This window comes from Euwallacea similis, chromosome 25, assembly GCF_039881205.1.
Source record: "Euwallacea similis isolate ESF13 chromosome 25, ESF131.1, whole genome shotgun sequence".
Classification (NCBI taxonomy): Eukaryota; Metazoa; Arthropoda; class Insecta; order Coleoptera; family Curculionidae; genus Euwallacea; species Euwallacea similis.
The window spans coordinates 356,762-373,605 of NC_089633.1; the positions used below are offsets into that span (position 1 = coordinate 356,762).

The following is a 16,844-nucleotide window of genomic DNA, read 5'->3' on the forward strand; positions in this document are numbered from 1 at the left end:
AACAATAGAACTAAATAAACACTGTTTATATTAATTGGGAAACACGATAATTTAGCATGAAAACCTTCTAAAGTGATATTTGCTACTAAATAACGAGTCTGTACGAGTTTAACTTTGATGTGAAGAATTGTTTTTATCAAAATATTTGTTGAAAATTGCAACATTATTGGAATTCCTGCATATTTACCAGGTCTATTTAATAAAATGAATAAATAAACAATAATTTTATGTTAATTTCTGAACATGGGGACAAATTAATGGGAATAATTTCAGTGTACGCGTTTCACTTTGACTGACTGTAGGTGGGGTAGCAGTTGGGAGCCTAATTTATGGATCTTTGTCATGGCGACTACACCCGTGTGCACCCATGCATTGTCTTGATGGAACAGCACTTTTTTTTCGCCAAATGCGATCGTTTTTGCTTCAATTCAATATCGAATCTGTCCAAAAGCTCTGAATAATATTCACCAGTGATCGTTTTAACCTTTTCAAGGTAAACAATGTGAATGACACCGCGTGCATCCAAAAAACCTATGGCCATCACCTTGTTGGTCGACAAACCCATCTTGGCCTTATTTGGTACACGTTCACCTGGAGAAACCTACTGTTTTGATTGTTCCTTGTTCTCTGGTGTGTTGTGATGGATCCACGTTTCGTCAAAGGTTACAAAAAGGCGCAAAAACTCGTTCGAATTGCGGCTGAACATCGCTAAATACTCTTTTGAAATGGTCACACTGGAGCGCTTATAATCCAGTGTGAACAATCGCTGCACCCATCGCGCAGATAGTTTTTTCATACGCAAATATTCATGTAAAATGTAATGTACCCGCTCAGTTGAGATGCCTACACCCTCAGCCACCTCACGCACTTTCATTCTCCGAACGTCCAGTATCGTTTCATAAATTTTATCGACAATTTCTGGCATGAGGACCTCTTTTGACTTGAATGTTCTGCGTCACTTGTGCTGGTACGACCACAACGAAACTCAGTAAACCACTTTTTAACCATTAAAATTGATGGTGGAGAGTCCCCATAATATTTATCAAGCCTTTGCTTGGTTTTCGTAATGGTGTTTCTTTATGTAAAAAATAATGCTTGATCAGCAGACGAAATTCACTTTTCTCCATTTTTGTCGAAATTCGCGAGGTTGTCTACTTTCAATGACTGTTGAACAAAAACTAAATGACGTAAGTTGCTCAAAATTTGACAGTAGTCTACTAACAGATAACAGTTGACGGGCATAGTGTTACATTTAAAGTTATTACGTGAGAATTTCAAAAAGTCACTGACTTATCAAACGGCCCTCATAGTACTTTCAAAAAAGACCTATAACCGAAATAAGAATTAAAAATCGGATTTATTTATCCACACTCTAAATGCTCGAAATATGACTAAAAATAATTTTACTTAGTTTTCTTCAACTATAGCCTTCTTTAGCTAACTTAAAGTTATGATATTTCTTCGTTCACTCCGAGTGTCAACTTCTGCAAAGCTACTCAGTTCACCTCGCACTCCATTGACACTTGTAGAATGACACCAACACCAATCTCCATTTTCTTTAACTGATGATTATTTACAATTTTTCAACCATGGAATCGAGCATGTTTGAATTACTATGTAGATACCTGTAGAATAACTAGGCATATTTACCATCTTTTCGACACTTCCTAATTTACAAAAAATAAAAGACACTTCCCCATAACTCCTTTAAAAATAGGGTATTAGTTAATAAAACAACTAACAAATACTGCTCCTTTATTCGTAATTTATCAATACAAAACAAGTATATCATTCATTTTATTGAGTATTGCAACTTACAACCTTGAAAATTCGTCGTATTTCTCATATCAACTAATATACTGGCTAAATGCTTCTCATTCATGAATGAAAGGGCTCGTCTCTGAAAACATAAAAGTAACACTAAATCACGTTTGTAATTTCAATAAAACTCCAAAAGTTAAACCGAAATGTTCATCGGAACTTATACATGTTTAAGTTTTGTTACCAAAATCAAGGGACAAACACACAACTTGTGTTTTGTTTTTTATTTATAACTTTAATTTCACTAAAACATTTAGCCTATGCTGCCACTTTATAATCTATATTATGAGACTTTTCAGTTCATCAGCAAAATTTGCAAGATGATAATGTTCCTGAAGTCAAATATTCTTTTAAAGTTATAAACTTTTTTATGATAAGTGTACCACTGACCGCTTTTGTGAAAAAGATTTTCTTCAATTTAGAAACTTTTTGGAGACATAAATATTTTCGATATCGTTCATATTCTATTTGTGGAAATAACATAGAAATCACGACATTTTTATTTTGAATTGTCACTATTAAAAGAATCTTACAAGGAAAAAATAGAGAAAATTGGAGTTTTGATGTTTACCACAATGTGCAGTGACCGAAATTAAATTACATTATTTTAATAGCATATTTTTCCACCAAAAATAATAAAGCAAGAAGTTCACATAAACATATATCTACAAACGCTTCGTTTCGGAAGCGTAAAGTATGAAAATTAAATTTTTGGTTTTCATTTTTCCTTTATAACACGACGTTATTTAGCTTAAGTTTGGAATATACAGGGTGGCGCACTTCACCTCCCGTCTCCTATAGCTCGGTTATCATTGACAGTAGGATTTCGATATTTTGTATACTTTACCTGTGTCTTAGGACGTACTCCAGGAAAATATTTCTAATTATATAGGGTGTCCCAAAAAAGTGTGACGATACCGAACTTTTTTTTTAATGGAACACCCTTTTTTTTTCACAATTTAAATGCTTTCTATGATTGTCTACATATTCCTCAAATTTTCTTGAGATCGGTTAAATAATACTGGCGAAAAAAATTAAAAACTGAAAAAAATTACATTTGCGCCTCTAGCTTGAAAAAATAATAAAAAATAGAGATAATGTCTATGTAAAGAAACTACTCAAGATGCTTATTAAGCATGGTTTAATAGTTTTATTAAAAAAGTTTCGATGATCGATATTGTACAGGGTCTCCAAAATTTAGCGTCACATTTTTCAAACTTCAAAGTGTTTTATTTTTCTTATTTTAAATTGGGACCCCCGTATATTTTAATTTAGTTCGATGCAGAATTCAAAAACAAACTTTTTCGAATTACATGTCTGTCGCAATTCTAAACACTTCGAGAGTTGTTCGCGGAAAACCATTCCAATAGTAATTAAATTGATTAAAAAACTACGGTTGCTATGACAAACGAATTATTTATAGGACTTATTTTATAATTACAATTATCTTACAACCATTACACATCTAAAGTATGTGTTCGAAATTTTTTTTCGAATTTGTTTAAAGCCACCCTCGATTTTTTTATGAATTGCAGAAGGTTACAAGACCTTCCATAGTCGTCTTAATTTGTGTCTTCAACAGAACGGAGGACATTTCTAACACATACTTTAGATGTGTAATGGTTGTAAGATAATTGTAATTATAAAATAAGTCCTATAAATAATTCGTTTGTCATAGCAACCGTAGTTTTTTAATCAATTTAATTACTATTGGAATGGTTTTCCGCGAACAACTCTCGAAGTGTTAAGAATTGCAACAGACATGTAATTCGAAAAATGTTTGTTTTTGAATTCTGCATCGAACTAAATTAAAATATACGGGGGTCCCAATTTAAAATAAGAAAAATAAAACACTTTGAAGTTTGAAAAATGTGACGCTAAATTTTGGAGACCCTGTACAATATCGATCATCGAAACTTTTTTAATAAAACTATTAAACCATGCTTAATAAGCATCTTGAGTAGTTTCTTTACATAGACATTATCTCTATTTTTTATTATTTTTTCAAGCTAGAGGCGCAAATGTAATTTTTTTCAGTTTTTAATTTTTTTCGCCAGTATTATTTAACCGATCTCAACAAAATTTTAGGAATATGTAGACAATCATAGAAAGCATTTAAATTGTGAAAAAAAAGGGTGTTCCATTAAAAAAAAAAAGTTCGGTATCGTCACACTTTTTTGGGACACCCTGTATAATTAGAAATATTTTCCTGGAGTACGTCCTAAGACACAGGTAAAGTATACAAAATATCGAAATCCTACTGTCAATGATAACCGAGTTATAGGAGACGGGAGGTGAAGTGCGCCACCCTGTACAGTAGGTAAAATAAGTATTTGCAAACCCATGATTTTGTGACCATTTAAATTAATCTTGAATACTTCAGTTTTAATATTATATCAATAAATTATTTATATATAATCTATTAATCGTACAACAACATTGGAAAAATATAACAATTAACTATAACATTAAAAAATATTAAATATCCAACAAAAAAAGTATTTGCACAGTAGGTAGCTTAAGCAAAGTGAATGTCAAAAAAATATTTAAAAAAGCATAATAATATTAATTTAATATTTGGTATGTAATCCATTTGCATCAATAATTGCTTGTAACCTTCTGGGCATGGATTCCACCAATTTTTTAGTAAGATTCTCGGGTATTTTGTCCCACTCTTCAGTTATCATATTCTTCAAACTTGTTTTGTTGGTAACTTTTTTTTTCGAAGTTGAGTATTTAAATGATGCCCCTAATTTTCTATAGGGTTGACGTCTGGTGATTGTGAGGGTGTGAGAAGTCGTCTTGCATTATACAACAGCCATTCTTTAGTTTTTCTAGCTGTATGCTTTGGGTCATTGTCTTGCTGAAATCTTTTGGTTTCAGTAATGCCCAATTTTGCTGCGCTTGATAACAAGTTACGACGCAACACGCCTATATAGTGTACAGCATTCATTTTGTCCTCAATAAATTCAATTTTACCAATTCTCCTGTATACCATGCATCCCCAAAGCATAACGTTTCCTCCGCCATGCTTGACAGTAGGATGTAAATTCTTGATATCCAATTCTTTGTTTGGTTTACGCCATACAAATGTTTTTTCCGTCGGAACCAAATAGATTAAATTTTGATTCATCGGAAAATATAACATTCTTCCAAAATTCTATTGGTTCATTGATGTATTTTTTAGCAAATGTTAAATGTTTCTGGCGATTTGCTTCACTAATAAAGGGCTTCTTTTTAGGAGATCTACCAAATACCTGGGAGCCATGCAGAATATTCCTTATAGTTTGAGCACTGACAATTTCGTTAGATGTTGTAGCGATATTATTGGTCAGACTTTGAGCAGAAAAAAATGGATTTTTGAAGATTACTTTTAAAACTTGCCTCCGTTCTCTGGTAGTGAGGACAGTTGGTCGTCCTGATCACGGTTTATTTTCGGTAGAACCTGTCTCTTCATATTTTTTTTATCATGTACCGCACTGTAAAAAACCCAATTTTCAGCAAATCGCCTATTTCCCTGAGTCTTTTTTGTTGAGATCGCAATATAATTCAGATATCTTCGGAGACATTTTTACAAATAAACCTTTGTCGACTAATACACGATTATATACGCATCACACAAGTTTTGACTTGCTTGTGTTGTTATAAAATAAATTTTCGTTCCATAAAGACATGATCAACGACTGCATTTTTCTGAGTTCGACATAGTGTGCAAATACTTTTTTGTCCGATATTTGATATTATTTAATGTTATATTAGTCAATAACAATATTTTTTGGGCTCTATTATCATATGATTAGTTAATTATTTATAAAGCATCTATTGGTATACTGTTAAAATCAAATTTTTATTAATACATTGAAATAATCCAAAAATCATGGGTGTGCAAATACTTATTTTACCCACTGTATATAAGGGGTACAAATAAGTTTCCGCCATTTGATATTAAAAATTAGGAATTTATTGTGAAAACTGAAAAAATTGTGTGAAATAACGGTGCAATATGTTTTATTCAAAATATTGTCCATCGCTAGCCACTACTTTTTCTTTCTGGCTTTCTTCGTTATCTTTCTGGCAGCATTCAAATACCATGTCGGAAGAACTCTTCATCTTTTGAAGTTATCCATGAATCGACCCAATCTTTGGTATATTCATATGATGTAAAGCGCTGCTCTGTCTGAGCAGCGTCATCTACCATCAACTGGAATAAGTGATAGCTCGATGGGGCAAGGTCTGGTAAATATGATAGGTGAGGTAGGACTTCCCAATTAAGTGTTTCCAAATATGTTTTGATGATGTTGATGATATGCGGACGAGCATTGTCATGTAGGAAAATAATTTTGTCATGTCTGGAATAGTAATGGGCGCGATTTTGCTTGAGTGCTCGGCTCAATTTCATTAATTGTGTTCGGTAGAGAGTTCCAATAATGGTTGTGTTCGGTTTGAACAACTTGTAATATATGACACCAAGCTAATCCCACCAAATACATAACATGAGTTTTTCCATGAATATTTAGTTTGGCTGTCGATGTTGAAGCATGGACAGGTGGTACCCATGATTTTCTCTTCTTTGGGTTATCGTAATGGATCAATTTTTCATCGCCAGTGATTACTTGATGCAAAAAAAACTTTTTTGATGCCTGAAAAACAGCATTTCACTCATTCAAAATCGGCGTTCAACGTCTCTCGGCTTCAATTCATAAGTGACCTAATTTCCCTGTTTTTAAATCATTCCTAATACTTTTAAACGATGCGAAATTGCTTGTTGAGTCACTTCTCATGTAAGTGCAAGTTCCTTTTGCGCTTGGGATGAATCTTCCTCCAATAATATATCCGATTCCGTATCTTCGTACACTTTAGGTATTCCAGTGCGTTCTTTGTCTTCCACGTCAAATTCACCGTTTTTAAATTTGTGAAACCACTCGCGACAACTTCTCTCACTTTAAACAGCCTCACCATATACTTCTACAAGCAATAGATGCACGTCTGCAACGTGCAGATTTCGTCAAATTAAAGAAGTAAATTAAAAGTTCCCGCAAATGACGCTTATTCGGTGCAAAACTTGACATTAATGAACAAAACAAATTATGTATTGCTGATAAGGAGTCACTAATATGTCAAGGTTATGTTGTTACTAGATGATCAAACTTGCGATAGTACGTTTTACATCTAACAATTTCAAAATAATCTTCTGGTGGGGCTATGTTTTGTCAAACGGCGGAAACTTATTTGTACACCTTACAAGTATTCTAAGTGCATTTATGATGAAAGAAACAAATTCGTTTGACAATGTAATAATAAAAATTTTATAATAAATTTTGAATGTTTTCTCCGTTAATTTCAATACATTTTTATAGACGAAGGATTGTCTCCCGTTGAACGTTTTCAATTACCTCTAGTGGAATAAATCTTATTTCCTGGTATATTCTCTGTTTTAGGTCATCAAGATTATTTGATCTATTCACATAAACTTTACATTTCAAATAACCCCATAAGAAAAAATCTAATGGTGATAAATTCAGTGATCTTGGTGACCACTCAGGAAGACCTCTGCGTTCAATCTATTTATTAGGAAAAGTTAAGTCAAGAAACTGTCGAACAACTGCAATTGTAAAGTGAGGAAGTGCCTCATCATGTTAAAACCATATGTCGTCATAAGGAATATCTGGATTTTATGGATTAGGAAACAATAACTAAAGCGGCGATGAGTTCAAACTGAAGAAAGTCTAAGTAGCATTTCCTATTTAAATTTTCTTCAAAAAAATAAGGTCCAAGAATACGATTTTCAACAATACCTGCCCAAACGTTTATTTTTTGACGATGCTGTGTGTGACAGACTTGTGTCCAACGAGGATTTTCAGTTGCCCAATACTTGCAGTTTTGTCTATTTACGTGTCCATTTAAAACAAAAGTAGCCTCATCATAAAAATAATCTTTCGGATGAAATCAAAGTTTTGATTATAAATCTCAATTATCTGCTCACAAAACTGCGTTCTTAGGCCAAAAATCGTATCTAATATAATAATTCGCTGAATAAATGCTTTTAATTTTTATCTGGTTACCAAAGAAATGTTTGACAATATCATTCGTTTTACTCAACTTACTTAGAAGTTCTAATAAGTAACCGTTGCCATAAAATACTATTTAAATATTCAAATTAGGAACAAGCTGATATCCATTTCTGCCATGAAGTTGCTAATGGGAATTCTGCTAAAGCTGCAAAGAAATACGAGCCCTAACCACTATATGTTGGGACAAGCCTCATATTTTCAAATAATATACGTTTACTATTGAATAGGTTATTCAATTAATTTAAGATTTCAGGTACTTGTTTATACACATAAGCAACATATTATTTAGGTTTTTACAAAATCAAAATGCCCTAACTTTCTTGCATATACCATTTTAATACATTTTCTGCACAAATATGTTGGGACAGGTACAATTTATTTTTATACATGAGTACGGGGATCATCAAAGTAGGCGTTGTAACAAATGCAATACGTTAGTTTGACAGCTACTAACAGTTTATTATAATAGGTTACAGCTTATTTATTTGTATTGTTACAACTGGTGGTTTAATAAGTGAACTTATTGCAAAATGGGTCGAGGAAAAGCTACAAATCTAAAAATTCGTGAAATTATAGTCCAAAAATACCATCATGGTATACCAATGAGAGATATTGGTGAAGAATTAAGTATAGCAAGAAGTACTGTTTATAACATTATTAAAAAATATGGCGAAACCTGCAATATTGAAATACGTGGAAAAAGTTCTGGAAGACCGAAACTAGTTTTGGAACGACATTTTAGAATGTTAGTAAAAATTTGCAAATCTGGGCGGAGAAACACCCTTAGAGAAATCATTACATTGTGGAATGCACAAACAGGTCTTAAAATTGGTCGAGAATGCTGCCGACAATATATCCATAAATGTGGCATGAGTTTCTATAAAGTTTGTTTGCTACTCCTAGTATAAATGTTAAAATAAGTGAGTTAATTTTAGGCAAAAGAAAAACCATTACTAATATGTGTACCAAAAAAAAGATTAGTTTGGGCAAAATCAAAGCAATCTTGGACGGAAAGAGATTGGAGTAAAATAATGTTTAGCGATGAGTCAAAATTCGACGTTTGTGTGGGAGATTATCGAAAACGGGTTATTCGGACAAAGGCAGAAGCGTTTCATAAGGACTGCCTCAAACGAACTGTCAAGTTTCCACAAAGTATTATGGTGTGGGGATGTATGTCCGCTAACGAGTTGGGAACTTTAACTTTTATAAATGGCACTGTAAATGCCGTTAAATATCACGATATCCTCCATAACTCGTTACTACCGAGTATTAATAAACTATACCCCACGACTGACTGCATATTTCAGCAGGATGGCGCATTATGTCATACAGCAAAATTCACCAAAAAATGGTTTGGAGAACATAATGTAAAGGTTTTGTCGCATCCTGCCAGTAGTCCAGACCTGAATGTTATCAAAACGTTCTGGCATAAATGAAACAGCAATTGAGAAATCATCCTCAGCGAACCATCCCAGAATTACGTGCGAAACTTCAAGAAATATGGAACAGTTTCACACCCGAGTGTTGCCGTTCTATTGTATATTCTCTGCCTGCTAGAGTTCGTGCTGTTTTAAAAGCTAAAGGCGATGTGATTAGTTACAAAATTTACTTTTCTTGGTGTAAAGATTACTTGTCCCAACATACAGGGTGTCCTGAAAATCAATGTCAAAAATGGTATCACGAGATTATTTGGGTCAAAACATTAAGATTTAGGTCAAAAGTTATTTGAAGAAAGTTTCTCGTTTAGATGCTATTGGCGGTCAAAGTTCTTTAAAAAAAACATACTTTTTGCTATATCTCGAGAATGCTTTAATGGATTTTAATGAATCCTATTGTGCATTTAATCATTAGTACAGGAATTATTTTCATGTAATATTCATGTCTTTTCGCAATGTGAAAGTGGTAAATTCTTAGCCATCTTCGTACAAAAAGTATCAGAACTTTTCATTGGGTAGCTGCATCGTGTCGTTTTTTTTTCTGATGATACATTAGCCTTTTCTCCAACTTTTCTATCTCTTGGAAATTCCTCGTACGGTTAACATTTCACGTCGAAAAAAAAAATTTTCTTTTCTCATGCAGAACACCAACTTGCCATTCCTTCAATAATTATCGACACTTGTCGATGTGAACGCTGACGTCACTTATGGAAAATGTCATAAAAATTAATCCAAATTTTTTGACATTTCTTTTGAGTTGTTTCTTTTAAATATAATAATGGCCTTTTCTAATGAAGAAATGACTGATATGGTTAAAATTATGGGTTTTTGCGAAGATAATTTAACATCTAGTATTTCAGTTTATGCGGCGCTCTTTCCAAATCGTCGGAAACTCGATCGCCAAACATTTGCGCGAGTGGTTAAGTCCTTGCGGGAAACAGGACAATTTGCTTCTCCAGCTGTTAACCGTGGTCATCCTTTACTAACACAAGCTGCACTGGAAGAACAAATCTTTGATAGAGTAGATGGAGCCCCAAACGTTAGCATTCGGCGTTTGGCGCTGGAATTCGGTGTTAATAAAAATTCTGTTAATCGAATTCTGAGGCGACAAGGCCTTCACCCCCATCATGCCACAAAAGTACAAGAAATCCTACCTCTTGATTTTGAGAAAAGACTGAACTTTTGCCATTTCATCCAGAGCACTCGAGTTATTAATAATGGCTTCACCAGAAACATTTTATTTACCGATGAAGCGGGTTTTACGCGTTCTGGTATGTTCAACTTTCATAATTTCCATCAATACGCAGAGGAAAATCCCAATGCACGAAGAGTCAAATATTTCCAACAAGAATTTCGTATTAATGTCTGGGCTGGAATTATCGATGATTTTCTTCTGGGACCCTTTATTTTACTGCGTAGATTAAATAGGAAAAATTACTTGGATTTTCAGGAAAACACGTTGCCAGGCTTAATGGAAGATGTGCCCCTTCTTCAGAGGGCTAACAAGTGGTTCATGCACGACGGTGCTCCTCCGCACTACACCGTGGGCGTGTGCTAATTTCTGCACCGTGCATTTCCACAAAGGTGGAGAGGAAGAAGAGGCAGAAATGTTCCAGTGGAATGGCCAGCCGGATCTCCTGATCTGACACCCATGGATTTTATTTTTGTGGGGTACATTAAAGAGCAAGGTAATGTAAGATAAGTAATTAGAAAAAATTAATTTTAAGACCTTTTGAATTTGTAAAGTTCTATGCGAATCCCGTAAACACTGAAAATGAATTAAGTCATTGGATTATTCACGAATTTACCACCTTGAAGAATAATCCAGAGGTATTAAGAAGGGTCCAATTTAATTTCCGACGAAGAGTCCAATTATGCATTCAAGAAAATGGGGGTCACTTTGAACATTTGCTATGATTTTGTTAATTATTGTATTTTTCATATTTATCGTTTTTTATAGTTCATTTAAATTGTTTTTTATGAGTTCAGTCTCTTGATTAATTTTTATGACATTTTCCATAAGTGACGTCAGCGTTCACATCAACAAGTGTCGATAATTATTGAAGGAATGGCAAGTTGGTGTTCTGCATGAGAAAAGAAAATAATTTTTTTCGACGTGAAATGTTAACCGTACGAGAAATTTCCAAGAGATAGAAAAGTTGGAGTAAAGGCTAATGTATCATCAAAAAAAAAAACGACACGATGCAGCTACCCAATGAAAAGTTCTGATACTTTTTGTACGAAGATGGCTAAGAATTTACCACTTTCACATTGCGAAGAGACATGAATGTTGCATGAAAATAATCCCTGTACTAATGAATAAATGCACAATAGGATTCATTAAAATCCATTAAAGCATTCTCGAGATATAGCAAAAAGTATGTTTTTTTTCAAGAATTTTGACCGCCAATAGCATCTAAACGAGAAACTTTCTTCAAATAACTTTTAACCTAAATCTTAATGTTTTGACCCAAATAATCTCTTGATACTATTTTTCACATTAATTCTCAGGACACCCTGTATAGTGGTCAGCATATTTATGTATGAAGTTAATTAAAATTGTTTATTGCGAATACTGCAGCCTTTCCTTTGCTTTAAATGACTAAATCATATGTTATTAATATGTATATGTCGGAGATTTATTAGTCCTTAAGTTAGAATTGTACCATTAGAACCGATAATAGATGAGGGGCAGACTGACAAAGCCATCTTGAAGATAAAGCATTGTCAAACGAGGTCACTACTACCGACATAATTAAGTGCCCACATGTGGGATTTGTCCACGCGAAACAGGGACTAGCAGGTACTCCCTTTGGGTCTGAAGGACCACCCGATCGGGGAAAGTTAAGAAGAAGAAAGGAACAGGCAGTTAAGAGATAGAAGGGCAGAAGGGCGGTCGAGTAGTAGTGAATTCGTTAGTTTGCCTTTCTACTTTTATTTTCTAAAAGATTATAACGTTAAACATGGAAAACGTTCCTAATGTTACCCCGACATCAGAAGTGGGATCGGATGCGCAATTAGTGATTTCACAAGAACAGTGGCGTAGCTTATTGGACATACAAAGAGAAAATACGTTGCAGTTAATTAACGCGATGAAAGCCGCGCAACCCGCGAAAAATATGAATGTGGCTCTACCCAAGTTTAACCCGGAAAAATCTGAAGCCGAACCATTATCCTGGTGTGCAGCAGCGGATATGTGTATGGGAGAAAATCCATTGGAAGGAAGCGAACTAATTATCGCACTTAGTAAGGCCTTGGAAGGAAGTGCGTCGCAATGGCTCCCTGAAATATGTTTTTCGGGTATCACTTGGTCACAATTCAAGGACCTATTCATCGAACGTTTTGAAGGCGTTGAAACACCGGCTGCAACGTTAACGGCTATCCTGAACAGTAAACCGAAAGAAGGAGAATGTTTATCGATATACGGTACACGTTTGATGAATTCGCTAATGGCTAAATGGAAATCCATGAAGGCCGAAGAAATTGCAATAGCCACAGTTTTGGCTCATATTGCAAAGTTCGATGGTCGATTGCAACGTACGTTATTTACCACAAAAATTACGACAAGAACGCAGTTGCAACAAGAATTGAAAGCCTTTTCGTATGGAAAGAGGAAGATACCAGAACTTACGGCAGAATTGGATTCAAAAAAAGCAAGATTATGGAACGTCAAGTGCCATCGCTGTGGAAAACTTGGCCATAAAATTGCCGATTGTCGTTTTAAAAGACAAGAAAGGAGTGGCTCAGCTACGCGAACATCGACAGACTTCAGACATAAAGATTCAGTAACCTGCTTCAAATGTGGCGAGGTTGGACACATTTCAACGAGATGTGCTAACCGTGAAGTGACTGCATCAACGTCTTCTGGAAAGAAGGAGGCCAATGTGAAGCGGATCAATATTTGCCATGTCTCCGGACCAACTGGAATTTTGACTCATTCGGGTGAGAAGTACCATTTCTATTTTAATTCTGGGGCAGATTGTTCATTGATTGTAGAAAAAGTAGCTGGTAAATTCGCTGGTAAAAGATTCGAGAAAATAGTAACATTGAAAGGCATAGGTAATGCTACTGTGTTTAGTACCATTCAAATCCTATCCGAAGTTACTATAAACGGAACCTTAATTGAGATTTTGTTCTATGTAATACCAGACGCTTATTTAAACTACAATATAATGATTGGTCGTGAAATTCTTAGCCAAGGTTTTAACGTTAATATAACAAAAGATAAAGTCGATATTTTTAAATCTTTAACTGTTAATGCATGTAGAGCGGAAGAAAATGATGACAAATTCGATTTGAACATGATAGAAACCGATGTGGTTGGCGAAGAAAGATCTCTTTTAACGAGCGTATTATCTGAATTTTCTGATTATTTTATTAGGCAAATTCCACGTACGCGAGTTTCGACTGGTGAGTTGAAAATTCGGCTTATTGATGAGAACAAAACGGTTCAAAGAAGGGCGTATCGCCTTAGTCCAGATGAGAAACAAATGGTTAGGGATAAAATTAAGGAACTGTTAGGTGCAGGTGTGATTCGGTCTAGCTGTTCCCCATTCTCAAGTCCAATGTTGCTCGTCAAAAAGAAAGATGGCTCACATCGTTTATGTGTAGATTATCGCGAATTAAATGCAAATACGGTTTCTGATAAATTCCCCTTGCCGCTTATTTCTGATCAAATCGCTAGGTTATCTGGTTCAAAATACTTTACATGTCTGGACATGGCAAGTGGATTTCATCAAATTCCTGTGCATGAAGATTCAATTGAGCGAACAGCTTTTGTCACTCCAGAGGGCCAGTATGAGTGGTTAGCTATGCCTTTTGGCTTAAAAAATGCACCGGCTGTTTTTCAACGAGCAGTGATAAACGCCTTGGGAGAGCTCGCATATTCATACGTCGTAGTGTACATGAATGATATCATGATTTTAGGAACGACTGTGAATGAATCAATTGAGCGAATGAAAACGGTATTAGAACGATTCACAAAAGCCGGGTTTTCTTTCAATATAAAGAAATGTTCCTTCCTCAAAAGTACCGTCCAATATCTTGGTTATGAAGTCAGCAACGGCGAAGTCCGACCAAATGCGAGAAAAATTGAAGCATTAATCTCCTTACCACCTCCACAAACCGTTACCCAGTTAAGACAATTCATCGGATTATCTTCATATTTTAGAAAATTTATTCCTAGATTCTCACATATAATGAAATCTCTTTATCCGATGACTTCGTGTAAAAAGGTCTTTCAGTGGAAGCCTGAACACGAGTCTGTTCGCAAACAAGTGATTTCATTATTGACTAATGAGCCCGTTTTGATGATATTTGATCCACAATTTCCTATTGAATTGTATACGGATGCTAGTGCAGAGGGTTATGGAGCAATACTTATACAAAGAGTAGATAGTTTACCGCGAGTTGTAGAGTATTTTAGTAAAAGAACCTCAGCCACGGAATCCAAATACCATTCCTATGAATTGGAGACTCTAGCTGTGGTGAATGCTATTAAATACTTCAGGCATTATTTGCAAGGTCGAAGATTTACAGTATTTACTGATTGTAACTCACTAAAATCTTCGCGAAATAAGCTTGATTTAACACCTAGAGTACATAGGTGGTGGGCATTTTTGCAAGCCTATGATTTTGATATTGAATATAGGGAGGGAAAACGAATGGCTCATGCCGATTTCTTTTCGCGAAACCAAATTCCGATAAGTCAGAACCACCCGGAGAGATCTTATAGTAGAGTAGTAGAAAAACGGATAAACCTTGCCGAAATCTCAAGTAATTGGTTGTTAGCGGAACAGCGCAAAGATGAAGAACTAGTCTCGTTGGTGGCTAAGATTCAAAATAATGAATTACCTGAAAATGTTGCGAAAACATATGAGGTGAGGGCTGGAATATTACATAGGAAAATTCAACGAAACGGAAGGACTAAGTGTCTGCTTATTGTTCCTCGCGCTTTTAGATGGTCTGTAATTAACCAGGTACACGAATCAATTATGCATTTGGGTTGGGACAAAACTTTAGACAAAATCTATGAACATTACTGGTTTGAACATATGGCGAAGTATGTTCGTAAATTCGTCGATAACTGTGTCACGTGTAAATTGTCAAAGTCAAGTTCAGGTAAAATTCAGTCAGAACTTCACCCTATCCCAAAGGTAGCAATTCCCTGGCATACTATTCACGTAGATATAACGGGAAAATTAAGCGGGAAGAGTGATTTGAAAGAATATGTGATAGTTTTAGTAGATGCTTTTACCAAATACACCCTTTTGTATCACACCCTAAATATTGATTCTAGCAATTCTATCAAAGCCATAAAATTCGCTATTTCTTTGTTTGGTGTACCTGCGCGAATAATTGCTGACCAAGGAAGGTGTTTTGCGAGCAAGGAGTTTCGTGAATTTTGTTCTCTACAAAATATAAAATTACATTTGATAGCAACTGGTACTAGTAGGGCTAATGGACAAGTGGAAAGGGTTATGAGTACGCTTAAAAATATGATGACAGCTGTTGAAACTAGTGATAGATCTTGGCAAGATGCACTGAAGGATATCCAGTTGGCTTTGAATTGCACGGTCAATCGTTCTGTAAAGGCTACTCCCTTAGAATTATTAGTTGGAAGGGTTGCTCGACCGTTGGGGTTAGTAGTAGATAGTGTAGACAACGATAATTTAACTTGTAACATTGAGGAACTTAGGAATAGGGCAATAGGAGCTATGCAGGAAGTGGCCGATTATGATAAGTTAAGATTTGACCGAACAAGGGCTAAAGTAATTAAGTACAAGGTTGGGGATTACGTGTTACTCAAGAACGAGGAAAGACATCAGACAAAACTCGATCCAAAATTCAAAGGACCCTTCCTTATAGTTGAAGTATTGGAGGGCGATCGGTATATTTTGAAGTCGCTAAATAATAATCGAACATACAAATACGCACATGAAAGTTTGAGAAGGATGCCTGAAAGTAATGTTCATATGGACCTCGAAAACGTTGAAAGAGACGTTAGTGAGTAAAACGTTGAAAGAGACGTTAATGAGTAAAACGTTGAAAGAGACGTTAGCGAATAAAACGTTGAAAGAGACGTTAATGAGTAAAACGTTGAAAGAGACGTTAGCGAATAAAACGTTGCAAGAGACGTTGTGGTTGGAAGACACTAAAGTGAACTTACATATGTCTAACTATAGCTGCAACAACAATTGAGTGTTGTTTACGGCGTAGTGTGTAGAAGGCAATGTGAAGGAGTTATGTGTCAGAATGAGTAGTCAAGTGGACATTACCAAAGGATCTGCTCTCTCTTTTATGTTAATGTAAAAAAAAAAAAAAAAAAGAGAGAAAAAAAAAGGGGTGTGTTTTGGAAAGGGGTTTGTCTGACAAAAAAAAAAAAAAAAAAAAAAAAAATCATTCGAATTAAACTGATTTTTCGTTATTCGAATTTTTAGAATCACCCGAGGACGAGTGAAATGTCAGGAAGGCCGTGTCGGAGATTTATTAGTCCTTAAGTTAGAATTGTACCATT

General features: G+C 35.0%; 1 long non-coding RNA gene across 1 annotated transcript in view; it reads right to left on the reverse strand.

Annotated features, from left to right (window-relative positions):
* Window positions 1–1,741: 1,741 nt before the first annotated feature.
* The window catches only part of LOC136416950 (uncharacterized), a 52,599-nt gene continuing 37,496 nt past the window's right edge, over window positions 1,742–16,844 (reverse strand). Inside the window, exon 2 of the long non-coding RNA XR_010752752.1 lies at window positions 1,742–1,900. This is a non-coding gene — a long non-coding RNA (uncharacterized lncRNA). The remainder of the gene's footprint in view (window positions 1,901–16,844) is intronic.